Below are 14,321 nucleotides of genomic sequence, written 5' to 3'. Positions count from 1 at the left end.
AGAAGTTAGTGCACTTACAACTCATGAGCCAAGTCACAGCCATGAGAATTAGTAATTGGAGAATATCTCATTCCATGAAGCAAAGTGCTTCTAAGTGGACTCACTTTCTTAGCCACCTATATCCATCCCTTTTATACAAACAAACAATGTGTGAAGACTTGGTATTTTGTAAAGCATTTTGTGTTCTGCCACTTTCATTATAATCATACTAATGGAATTCTTTGTCTTAATAGTTGCTCCACTTCTTTTCACTCCTTAACAAAAACACCATTATACCAAAGAGCAATAATAACGTCTAACTTCAATAGTTTATTGTTGGGTTATTATTTTAATATGTGCTGTTTTAGCTGTGTTTCTTTTGTATCTATAATTGAGTTTGTGCACACACTTAGATAAGTATTAGGTTTGGAACTTTGTAACTAAGTTTAGTAGTGTGTTTTGACGATAATATTTTTTAGAGTGAGTTACATCTTCAATATTTTAAATAGATATTAAAATGGTAATAATCAATTTGAATTTTTTTTGTATGGAAACTGAGCTATGGGTTTGAATTTGTTTAGTGGAAACTGAGCGAGATGGAGTAATCTGCTTGCTTTCATCATACAACATTCCTGATAATCTTAGCAAAATTGGTGTGGAGTACATTGAGGTTAGTTATTCATTACATTGTTCATACTGAATTATATGTCTCTCTTCTTTCATTTTCTTTTTTTTCTTTTCTTTATAGATATGGAGCAGGTTTATAAAATAATTTATATCTATGCTTAGTACAATTGTATCTTATAAATATTTAAATAATTTATATTTCCCTTGTGTGTGTTTACTAGTTACAGCAAATATATGGTTGTTGTTTTAAATCTACTTTTATAATTGGAGTTTTAATATCATAGTATATTGTAGTGTTATGTTCACAAATTTGGATTCTTTTTTCTGTTTGTAAGTAATATTATGGTCTTTCAATATGGTGCAATGGATTTTTTCTTCTTTTCGTTTTGCGTTTGTGATGAAGAAGTTGTTGTATATATGTGTATAGTTTAATAGGGTGGTAGTATACTTCTTATTGTATTAATTTGTGTATGNCCTCTTCCACAATTAGGTGAAGATCAGAGGTGGAGCGAGATAGGATCCGAAGATGGTTAAAATGGAAATTCCACCAGTCCTGGGCTTCTCAGATGAGGATAAGATTGGAACTATCCAACCCCATGACGACACTTTAGTAATTACCCTCAGAATTGGATGGTATGATGTGAAGAGGGTGATGGTGGACCAAGGCAGTGGAGCTGAGATAATGTACCCTGACCTTTATAAGGGACTGAGCTTAAAACCCGAGGACTTAACACCCTATAGTTCCCCCTTAGTGAGTTTCGACGGAAAGGTCGTTGTCCCGAAGGGCCAAATATGATTACTTGTGCAAACTGGTCCGGAAGTAGTAGAGATAGATTTCATTGTTGTAGACGCATATTCACCCTATACAGCAATCGTGGCCAAACCTTGGCTTCATACGCTAGGGGCTGTTTCCTTTACTCTACATCAGAAGGTTAAGTATCCCTCTAAAGGCCAGGTTAAGGAAATTTTGGGAGATTAATCTGTGGCCAGACAATACTTAGTGGCTGCCATTCAGCATAAGCCCGAGGTTGAGTCATCGGCCCATGCTGGAGAAGATTTATAGCAGTTAAAACCTCCGGCATCGCCTATCAATGATTCAGCCGAGGAGGCGAGGTGTAAAGATTTAGTAAAAGTTGCTATCGGGGACGATCCAAAAAAGTTCTTTCAGGTTGGGTCTCAATTGCCTTCTCAAGAGAAAGAGGAGCTGATAGAATTTCTAAAAAAAAATGTTAATGTGTTTGTCTGGAATGCTTATGAAGCCCCAAGAGTGAATCTAGAATTCATTTGTCACTACCTGAATGTTAACCCTTGGCGCCCCTCCAAGGAGCACATTGATGCCATACGAGGGGAAATAACCAAGCTCAAGCAAGCTGGGGCTATTAAGGAAGTTGTTTTTTTTATTTTTATTTTTATTATTTTTATTTTTTTTATCCTGAATGGTTAGCGAATACTGTGGTGGTGAAAAAGAAGAGTGGGAAGTGGTGAGTATGCGTAGATTTCACAGACTTGAATAAGGCCTGCCCTAAAGACCCATTCCCTATGCCTAAAATAGACCAACTAGTGGATGCGACTGTAGGCCATCCTTGGATGAGCTTCCTAGATGCCTATCAAGGTTATCATCAAATACCTTTAGCTCTGGATGATTAGGAGAAGACTGCTTTTGTCATCCCCATTGGTAATTATCACTACAAAATGATGCCATTTGGTTTGAAAAATGCTGGATCTACCTACCAAAGAATGATGATGAAGATGTTTGAGTTACAGTTGGGCAAGAATATTGAGATTTACATAGATGACATGGTGGTGAAAAGTAAGGTTGTTTTGGAGCATGTGGGAGACCTTGGAAACATTTTTGAAGTTCTTAGAAGGTACATGTTGCGTCTAAACACTTCCAAGTGCATGTTTGGCGTAGGGTCAGGTAAATTCTTGGGTTATATGGTAACTCACAGGGGGATTGAGGTCAATCCTGACCATATAAAGGCCATTAACAATTTGCAACCACCTCAGAATCTCAAAAAAGTCCAAAAATTGACTGAAATGGTCGTTGCTTTGAACCGATTTATCTCTCGATCAGCGGATAGGTGCAGACCTTTTTTCTTGTTGATCAATAAGTGTAAGGGTTTTGAGTGGACTGAAGAATGTGCCTTAGCTTTTCAGCAACTTAAAGACTATTTAGCTCGGTCACTAATTATGTCAAGTCTTGAGCCAGATGAAGTCCTGTTTGCCTACATTGCTGTGGCCTCTTATGCTGTAAGTTTGGTGTTGATACAAGTTGATTGCGGTGTACAACAATCATTTTATTACGTGAGTAAGTCATTGCATGAAGCCGAGGTTCATTATCTGCCACTGGAGAAAGCCATCCTAGCAATAGTGCTTGGTATACAGAAGCTGCCTCATTATTTCCAAGCACATACGATTGTTGTCCTTACCCAGCTTCCGCTTAAAGCCATACTTTGAAGTGCTGAGTACACAGGGAGAATAGCTAAATGGGATACAGTTCTAGGGGCTTTTGACATCAAGAACATGTCTCGTACCTCCATGAAGGGATAAGTCCTTGCAGATCTGGTGGTCGAGTTCACTGAACCCCTATTAGAAGAGTTGAAACCAGTACAGAACATGGATGAAAAATTGGTTGGCATGATCTTTCAACGAGGCCCCTCATTCTGGGAGGTATATGTCGACGGTGCAGCAAATTAGAAAGGTTCTGGAGTGGGGCTAGTGCTAATATCCCCTAAGAAAATCGTTATTGAAAAGTCATTGAGGCTGAACTTCACAGCCACAAATAATGAGGCCGAATATGAATCTCTATTAATGGGAATGACAATGGTTCAAAAAATGGGAGGAAAGTCAGTGGAAGTGTTCTCGAACTCAAGACTAGTTGTCGGCCAAGTAAAAAGAAAATTCGAGGTGAAAGATAAAAGAATGCAGGGGTACTTGAGTCAAGTTAGATGTCTACAATCAGAGTACAAATCTTTCAACTTGCTGCACATCCCTAGAAGTGGTAACGCATATGTTGATTCTTTAGCCACGCTTGCAACCTCCTCGGCGCAGGATCTGCCTCGGGTTTATCCTCATTGAGGACTTGTACAAACCCCTAGAGATAGGAAGAGAGACAGTCCGAGTCCATCAAATCAACGCAGGGCCAAGTTAGATGGACCCTATAATTCAATTCTTGAAGGAGGATACTTTGCCTGAAGAAAGGTTAGAAGCTAACAAAGTACGAAGGAAGGCTATTAGGTTTTGGTTGTTCAAGAACTAGAAATTGTATAATCGTTCCTTTTCAGGGCCATATTTGTTGTGTGTACATCCTGAGATGACGGAATAGCTCCTAGAGGAGTTGCATGAAGGAATTTGCAGAAGCCATACTGGTGGTAGATCCCTAGCACATAGAGCCATCACTTAGGGCTATTGGTGGCCAAATATGCAAAAAGAGGCTTAAGAATATGTGACAAGATGTGACAAGATGTGATCAGTGCCAACGGTTCGCATTAAATATACATCAACCTGGGGGAATCCTTAATCCATTCTCCAGCCCTTGGCTTTTTGCCCAATGGGGTTTAGATATTGTGGGTCAATTCCCTAAAGCAATAGGAAACAAGAGATATTTGCTGGTCGGCACAGACTACTTTACCAAATGGGTCGAAGCTGAATCACTAGCTAACATCAGAGACATGGATGCAAAAAGATTTGTTTGGAAAAACATTGTCACTCGGTTTGAGATTCCTCACACCCTCATCTCAGACAATGACCTTCAGTTTGATAGCAAAATGTTTAGAAGTTATTGCAGTGAATTGGGAATTACAAACAGATACTCCACCCCTGCTTATCCCCAAGGGAATGGACAAGCAGAGGCTATTAACAAGGTCATAGTGAGTGGATTAAAGAAAAGGCTAGATGACGCAAAAGGAAAATGGGTGGAAGAACTACCATATGTTCTTTGGACATATCGAACCACTCCTTGCAGATCTACCGAGGAGACTCCCTTTTCAATGACTTATGGGGCTGAAGCTGTCATCCCTTCAGAAATTGGTTTCCCGACGTTAAGAACTAGTTCGTTCAATCCGAATATCAACAACAAGTTACTAGAGAAGAATTTGGACTTGATTGAAGAAAGGAGGGAAAATGCAATGGTCCAATTGGCCTATTACCAACATAAGCTTAAACAAGGTTATGATGTCAACGTGAAGCTAAGACCTTTAGTCCCTAGTGATCTCGTACTAAGGAAAGTTGTGAGCACTGCAAAGAACTAAGCTTGGGAAAAGTTAGGACCCAATTGGGAAGGACCCTATCGTATTACCTCAAGGGCTAGCATCAGAGCATATTTTCTAGAAGATTTGGATAATCATGTAGTGCCACGCCAATGGAATGTAAATAACCTCAAAAGGTATTATTATTAACGAGTTTCCCTTCATCAATATTCTTATCTATTATATGAAGGTTTTTGTATTTTCTATTGCCATTACAATTCTTTTAAGTGTTTAAACTTAAACTCAATCATGCTTGAAGTTCTCGGACCAGATGATATGAGTTAGTTAATACTCCATTACAATCCTTATAAGTGTTTAAACTTAAACTCAATCATGCCTGAAGTCTTCGGACCAGATGATATGAGTTAGTTAACACTCCATTACAATCCTTTTAAGTGTTTAAACTTAAACTCAATCATGCCTAAAGTCCTCAGACCAGATGATATGAGTTAGTTAACACTCCATTACAATCCTTTTAAGTGTTTAAACTTAAACTCAATCATGCCTAAAGTCCTCAGACCAGATGATATGAGTTAGTTAACACTCCATTACAATCCTTATAAGTGTTTAAACTTAAACTCAATCATGCCTGAAGTTCTCGGACCAGATGATATGAGTTAGTTAACACTCCATTATAATTATTTTTAAGTGTTTAAACTTAAACTCAATCATGCTTGAAGTCTTCGGACTAGATGATAAGAGTTAGTTAACACTCTATTACAATTCTTTTATGTGTTTAAACTTAAACTCAATCATGCCTGAAGTCCTCGGACCAGATGATATGAGTTAGTTAATACTCTATTACAATTATTTTAAGTGTTTAAATTTAAACTCAATCATGCCTGAAGTCCTCAGACCAGATGATATGAGTTAGTTAACACTTCATTACAATCTTTTTAAGTATTTAAACTTAAATTCAATCATGCTTGAAGTCCTCGGACCAGATGATATGAGTTAGTTAACATTCCATTACAGTTTTTGTAAGTCTTTAAACGGATCCTAAGATTAGATCCCTCAGATCACGTGCTAGGTTTGAATTAACACTCAATGGCATCCTTGATAAAGGTTAGGTAAAGCACTTAACTTTTTGCTTAAATATCAAAAAATGCAAAAAGCATCTTTATCTTTCGAAGTTTATTACTAATTCTTATACGAACTAGTTTAGGTCAATACTTAGCTAAGTTATTTTCATCATTAGCAGGATGTTATTGTTGATTCTGTTCAAATTAAGGTAGCAACAAAGCAATACTATCCGCAATAGTGAAGACATAGGAAATGGGAAAAGAAATACATTCATTAACATAAGAGAAAGAGAATACATTGTTCTAAATAGCAGTTCTCTAAAATAAAAATAAAAATACATTCATTAACTATTGGGCTTTGGGGTTGTGGTCTTTGGGGTTGAGGGATTGGCGGCTTGAAATGATTGAGAAGAAGCAGTTACCTTGGACTTAGAGTCAACCTGTTTATCTTTTGCTTTGTCCTTGGAAGCAACTTATTTCTCCTGAATTTTCTCCTTCTCTTGAACTCCCCTAACCTCCTTACCCTAATCCATTGTCTGGCTGGACCCCTTTAAAGCCTCAGCAGGGTTAAGAACAGCTTGGCTTATAATGGGCTGCGTTGATGCCTCTGGAAGATGCTGAGGAGGGAAGGAGTCAGAATCTGGAAGCTCACGAATTTCTGGGTGATAATATATGCTCCTAGATTGCCTCAGAACAAAGTTTATTGGGACTCCTGCAACGTCAAGGGCCTTGCCCTATGTTACGCCGTGTATTTCTGGCAAACCCCTGAAAGTTCCTCGGCTAGCCTTATCTTCGTTTCTTCCACGCCGAGCAAATAAGACGCTGATTTTTCCGCTTCCATTGCCTTTTTTGCTAACTGGGTCGCATCTTTCACATTCTGGAGTTCAGCTCGAAGATCTTTCACCAGTTGCCTTTCTATTGCCAAATCAATCTCAGTCAAATGCAACTTTTGGCGTTGATCTTTGGCTTGTCTCTCTACAGTTTTTAAGCCTGCATCAATGCTGTCCCTAGCCTTAATCGCTTCTTTCAATTGTTCAGACAGCTATGCATGATCTTCCTTAAGGCTCCCCAAGGTTTTCTCAACCTCAGACCCAGAATGGGCCTCTGCCCTGGCCTTGTTACAGGCATCCTTGACCCATTCCTCGGCCACGTAAACCTGCTGGGTAATCTGCACAATAGGAATAGGAAAGTTTCGAGTGAAATATAATAATAGATATGTTGAAGTGATTAAGTATTTATATAAAGGAGTAGGTCAAATCACTTACCATAGTCAAATCCCTTTTAAGGGATAAGAAGAGCTCAGAGTGATTAAAGCACCTGTAAGCTTTCATGTCTCTGGGCAGGAGAAATGGCTACTCCAAGGCCTTGGCAATATGACTCGCCTGCCCTCCCTGGTAATTTTTGATTGAGGCATCCCAAGCGATGGGGGTGCCATTTACGTCTAGCTTAGGGGACCATGTGCGCAGTTGTCAGCGCACATCAGCCGCTAGGAGATCCTCTCTGCTCTCGACTGAAAAGGATCTTCTGCCTCACTGGATTTTAACCACCTTTTGTTGTTTGTTCCCCTTCGTAGGGACCACCTCTCTTTCTTTAAATGCCTCGTTTGGGCTTTTCTTCTTCAACTCTGGAATCGGTTTTAGCTCGAGGTCGGTGGAAAGCTGAGGAGGGGGTGGGGGAAGATTGGCTGTAGGCTGGGACATATTGGCTTTTTTTGGTTCAGAAACTTTGTTCCTTGCCTTCATAAGGTCCCTTAGACTCTTGCTGCTTGTATTGAAAGCCATTTCTTCTTCCTCTTTTGTGGAGTTGTCTGAAAGGGCAGTTATTAAAATGGGGGCGTGAATGCTGGATTGCCTGTTGAACTTTTCCTTAGCATCCGAGAGGGGAATCACCTGAACCTCTCTAGGCTCATCTTCTTCAAAGTGGAACTTGTCAATTTGTTCCTCTAGTGAAGAGGTCGAGTAAGCAACTCCTTCTCTAACTACGGCTACATCAAAGGGAACCTATTGAACTGGAAGGTGTGCAGGGGAACACCTTGTGGGACTGGTTGTTCTACTGGTGGAAGTTTGTGCGGAGCCAAGGAATTAGGACGAGATATGTCTATCCGAGCTAATCGATAATTGTTCGCCCTTATAGCGTTGCCGACCTCTTGAAAATTGTTTGAAAGGGGTTTGAAATCCAAAATTAAATGGACAGCTTGAAGTTGCCCATCTTCACTCACAAAAATCTAAGATATAAGTAGGTAATTAAGGGTTGCTATGTTAGTCAAGCTGAGTCGAGGAGCAACGTGCCTTTTATTTGTCAATACCACAACAGAGCTAAGCACAATCAGAAATTATAAAGTAAAACATCAATACAAAGTGAAGTAGAACAAAGCTGATGATGAAGAACCTAAATCTATTGTTAGGGAACTTAAATCTATGATATCCCACCTGGCTCTCCTAGTTGGGTTGGGCAATGAAGACCGTCATGCCACACTCCTGAGACGATCAAGTAGTCGTCTTTCATCCCCTTGTTAGACTTGGGAAGACAAGAGATGAGCCTTACGATGTCGGATCAGGATTTAAGGTAAAATCTCGCCCTTTTTGTTTATGACACTCATACATATGGACTACGTCGAGCAAGGTAAGCCTCAAGCCTAAGTGCTTGTCTAGAGCATCAACCGCTCCTAGGATCCTAAAGAGGTTAGGTCCGCACTGGTGGGGACAAAGCCTATGGTTACGAAGGCAATCTCTCATAATGCGACCCATGGGGAGAGTTATGCCTCCATCTATGAAGGCTATCATAGGGATTATGACTTTTCCCACTTCTCGATTAGTTGTTATTCCTTCCGGGGGACAGTACCGCAGGACTACTTCCTGCAGTATGTGATACGTCTCTTTAAACATCTCTATCATGGCAGGGCTGTCCATTAAATACTTAAATCTACCCATTTCGGATAAATAAAAAAGGAAAATACTGAAAACGACAACTAGGAAATGAAAATTTGAAGGCCGAGGAAGTGGGTCAAGGAGAAAAAGAAGGGGTCGAAGAAGTTAGAACTTACACAAACTAAAGCGGAGGATGACCTTTGAAATCTTTAGAAGGGTTTTCAAAGATCTCTAAAGAAGTAAAATTTCGAGGAATCAATGGATTTTGGTAGTTTGAATGCTTGGGTTCGCTAGAGAGTCTGAGAGATAGTGAAGTAAAGGAAAAATGATCTCCTTTGAAACTTTATATAGAGAGCAGAAAATGAGTGGGAGTGATCCCGCCCAAACCTTGAGGAAAAATGTCATCCGTTGGATCAATGTTTCATCGTTAGATGCCAAAGACACAGTGCCGCCTGGAGCAATTAATGACACTTCATGAATTTCGAAACGTCAGTAGCAATGATGAAGCACCTAAAACTAGGCTCCCACATGTGTAAACTCAGGTATTTTTACATTTCTAGCCCTCATTTCTATGGTAGGTCAAAATCCTATTTTTTCACCTCGGATGCGAGGGAAAAATTAAAATTTTGAGGGGCTATTGTGGGGATAAGAGCCTAAACTTGTATATTGGGCTTTGGGCCTTATCCGAGGACGTGAAAATGTCTGAGGAGGAGTAAATGATTGGGAGAGGTCTAAAGTTGAGAATCACGTAAGGTTAGGATGGAGGAATATAGTCTGAGGAGTATATCCTTCTCAGATATGATGAATATCAGTCAAGGAGATACTTGGGCGGTTTAGGTGACCTCTCAGGAAGTTCCAACGATAAGGATGAACTTCAGGCATGTACAAAGGTGATAAGAATATAGAAATATCTAAAAGAAAAGCTACTACCACTGCATTAAATGCACTGCAGCAACCTTTCTGGCCGCATTTATGTGGAGAAGACCCTGAACAGTGTAGTCTCAACTACCACCATTTACAGAGAGCTAAAAAAGATGCCTGATGGGACATGTACTCAGTGAAGGCTTAGGTGATTGACAAGTGTACGATTAAGATGGTCTGAAAGGGAACTATATAATGTAAAAGATCTTCCATAAGAAGGGGATCAAAAAATATAGTGAAGGGGGAGAGAAAAAGAATTACGGGAGCACTAAGGATTGTATTAGCTTTCAGGAACAATGGTTCAATTCATAGTTCATCTCCTCTGACACCAATTTTATTGGGTTTTAAGTGTGTTTTTGTATTTGTTCATCTTTTAAATCCTTACTAGCCGTTGTTTAATTCGCAAATAGCCTAGCTCTTCCACCTACTCTCTACAAATTCATTGTATTAGGCTCATTGGGCTCATATCCCATATCTTTAAGACTTGGACTACAAATCGTACCCCTACAATAATCTTTATTACTGAGAATAGATCACATTGTAATGGAGTAACTATTACTATTCATAAGTTTGGTTCTTACATATGGAAAGCTTGTAAAATACGATGTATAAGAAAACTTTATATTTTTGGAAATATATTAATTTTAAAACCTATTATATACACTAAGGAATAACTATTACATCCATTTTAAAGAGGAGTAACTATTCTTCAATTTAAAGAATAGTTATTCCAATGTAATAACTAATCTATGTAATAAAGATGTAACCAAATGACTGAATTGATATTACATATGAATAACTATTCAATTACAAGAGCTATTACAGCATACCAAATGTACTATAGATGTACATAGATTATCACAGAGGCAAACGAATATCATACTTTTAACCCTGATTTGAATGGAGGAAAAGAATGAAGAGAAAGCAATAAGAATAAACTTAGAGATTGAACAGCCGTGAAAAAAGAAAAAAAGAAGACTAATAAGAATCAACTATTTATAAGATAATAGTTATAGAGTGTGTGTAACTACTAACTTACCATTAAAGCCCATCTAATTTGGAGTGCAAGTACCTGCCCTTCCACTTGCAATCTAGTTCAAGTATACCCTGCTGGAACCCACCTTTGCAGCAACTTTATACCATTATGGCACATTTAATGGCCAAGAGATGACATGTTTTTAGCAGGTCTGATCTAGTTACCATAACTGATTGCATAATTTTGTGAAGGCTTGATTAGACCAAACAATATGCTTTAAATGGTTATATATTTTATTGAATAGCCTATACGTTAAACAGGCTCCATGGCAAATCATTGTCCACAAACCTCTATTATGCCATATGGCATAATTTGTGAAAAGATCTAGGTAACAAGTCTGAAAGGGTCAAAATATAAGGAAATTGGTTTTGCTCTTCAAATTTAGTCTCTCACTTCTTTTAGGTATAAATTGTTTCAAATTTGAGCGTGCTTGTCTTTTACATTAGTAAGATAAATGGTAATTTAATCTCACATATTTCTCTTTTCTCACGAGTAATTTGGGCCCTTTAGCGGAGCATGTAAAGGATGGCTCCAATAATTTGGTACAGCAAACTCAGCAACTTCAGGGAATCCAGTCGCAGCTGCAGTCACTGCAGCATAATTCCCTTCGAATAGCCCAGCAGGTATGTGCATTGACATTTGGTTCTCTGAATTTTACTTGCCTGTTGCCTCGGTTCCTTGTATAGTTTGATGAATTGTTTAGAGAATTGCAAATTCAGCTAGCTGGTTCTAATTTGTAGTTGGATCTTTTCCTATATATCAAGTTATGGTATCAAACTTTTAACAAACTGCCACCCCGCTTTTTCCATACCTCAGAGGATTGTTCAAAGAATGGTGTTTTTTATGAACATTTTTGCACCCATTGTCATATTGTTTATTTCCCGTAAATTTTCAAGTTTTAGGTGTTGGTAGATTTTCAATGTTGACTTGTATGGTTTTATATATATATATATATATTCCAATTTGTCAAGGATCTAGTGCGGCATTATTAGCATGCTGATTTCATTATAATTTTTGGTGAACGTACAGATGCCTAGACAAATACATCCGCAGATGCAGCCAATTGTTCATCCCTAAAATTTGACTTTTCAGCAGCAGCCGCAGCAGCAGCAGTTGGATAGAATCCGAAGACGCCAACCATCCACTCCTCGCCCTGTTATGGATGTGGAGGACAGACCAATGGTACAAGTCAAGATTGAAAGCCCATCAGAATTAGTAATTGTTATTGATTCCGTTCCGTTCCGGCCGGAACGGCCGGAATTTTTCGTACCGGTATGCAAACCGGTACCGAAATACCCCACGTTCCATCTCGGGTCAAATTCCGGCCTGTTCCGGGCCATTCCGGTCATTCCGGTCAATTCCGGCCAATTCCGGCCAAGATGCAAATTCCGGCCGGTACTGGATTTGGCCTATTATTAAAAAAAGAAAAAAAGAAAAAAAAAAGTGTAAAGGTTTAATGGGTGATGGTAGTTCTTGGGAGTTCTTTTGATGATGAATTTGATCCTTCTCTCATAGATGATGATGAGAAGGATGAGTAAATCTTGTATTTTTTGATATTTAGTTATTGTCTTATAAATCTTTTTATTGTGTGATGTTAAATTGATTTTATATTGATGTTTAAGACTTAAGAGTTAAGACTAAATGATTTGTATTATTTGATATTTAGTTTTTTATTTATTAGAATTGACAATTTTATGTTCAACAAGAATATATATAAATTATTTTTTAAGAACCTCGAAACACCCTGAAACGGTACGCCGAAATCGGCCAGTACCGAAATATTCCATTCCACTAGACAAACCGAAACGGGGTTCGAAACGGTATTAATAACAATGAGAATTACCAATGGATGGTAATTCCTTCAACACTATCAATGCTAGACATCATCCCCAGATGCAGTTACGGGCACAACAAATTGCTGCAATATCAAATCTCCATGCTCAAACTGGCACTCAATTTAGACAGATGACTTTGCTTCAAATTCCCCAAGTCCAGACACAGTAAGAAAAACCCCAAAGAAGAATGCTTTCCACCAATGGTTGTTTAGTATAAGAAATTCCTGACTGCATTTTTGTGAATTTCCTGTGTGCCTGCAGGAGCATGGGCATTGTTAGAGCTCCACCAGTGAAGGTTGAGGGCTTTCAGGAATTGATGGGTGGGGATGCTACATCAAAGCATGATGCTGATGAAAATAGATTGATGTCCCCCCAATCAAGTAAATAGCTTTGCTAGTATTTTGATCATTCATTGCACGTGTGGGTGATATTGACCTTGGTACTTCTGCAATACACAGCTCTCTTCTTTGTACTAAATGGCACAGCCTCTTGCATATTTTCTAGCATAAAGGGTACCGCATTCAGTGCTCAGAGAGTCAGAATTCCCACTTCTATGGGGTTTGAGAGAAGTGATTATGTGATAGCCTTACTTGAACCCATGACATGTTGCTTTGGGTGCATGGCACTTACCATGAAACCAAGACCCGACCTCTATTTTCTAACATAACCTATGCATAATTTATGTATAGTTTGATTATAGGAATGGATCTTGTTAAATTAAAATTTCGTTGAATGTTGTTTTGTAACTTCATTTGAATCCACACATTGTACTTCTGCTGGGGTAATCCCCTTTTTGTTGCTAATGTGCGTGCGGTGTGGATGCAAAAGCAAAAAGGCATGGGATAGATGGGGGTGTCGAAGAAACACTTTGTTTGCTTCCTACTTTGAAATTTTTTTCCCTAATAGTGATGCATAGATTGTGTTTTGGAACTAGGATTCCGCCATAGGGCCCATATCATCAGTGTTGGCTGGGGCCTGGGGGTGTATTGCCCAAGTTACCTGGTTGTTAATACAGAACATCATCTCGGATGGTGGTGCACTGGAGTCTTTAGGCATACCAGTGTCGCCAGAAATAAAACAGAACATTATTTCACTGAAAGAGATGCCTGGCTTGATCCTCCATGTCTTTCTCGCCAACCCAGCTAAGCATCCATCTAAAAACTTTCTCAACCACATAATGGCATTTCTCTATTGCGCGTCTTTTCTTCCGGAAGAGCATATCACGTCACGTGTAGTTGAATGAATATGTTATGCTGGGAAGGCTTTTGTTAGCGGAATAATAATGTTTTGGTACTAATATTCCGTCTTTCACGTTAACGGTGGGCTCCATTACTTTTTTTTTTTTTTGAGAAAGGGGTTCCATTACTTTAATATTTAATGTTCAATTACAAGTGATATGTTACCTTTATTGTATGCCCCTTCAACTTTTCATAACTCTGCTGTATTATTCACTTCGATAGGACGACTGAAAGAGATGCCTGGCTTGATCCTCCATGTCTTTCTCGCCAACCCAGCTAAGCATCCATCTAAAAACTTTCTCAACCACATAATGGCATTTCTCTATTGCGCGTCTTTTCTTCCGGAAGAGCATATCACGTCACGTGTAGTTGAATGAATATGTTATGCTGGGAAGGCTTTTGTTAGCGGAATAATAATGTTTTGGTACTAATATTCCGTCTTTCACGTTAACGGTGGGCTCCATTACTTTTTTTTTTTTTTGAGAAAGGGGTTCCATTACTTTAATATTTAATGTTCAATTACAAGTGATATGTTACCTTTATTGTATG

Source organism: Quercus suber, unplaced genomic scaffold (genome assembly GCF_002906115.3).
Source record: "Quercus suber isolate HL8 unplaced genomic scaffold, Cork oak 2.0 scaffold_75, whole genome shotgun sequence".
In the NCBI taxonomy this organism is placed as follows: Eukaryota; Viridiplantae; Streptophyta; class Magnoliopsida; order Fagales; family Fagaceae; genus Quercus; species Quercus suber.
This window is presented reverse-complemented; position numbering follows the sequence as displayed.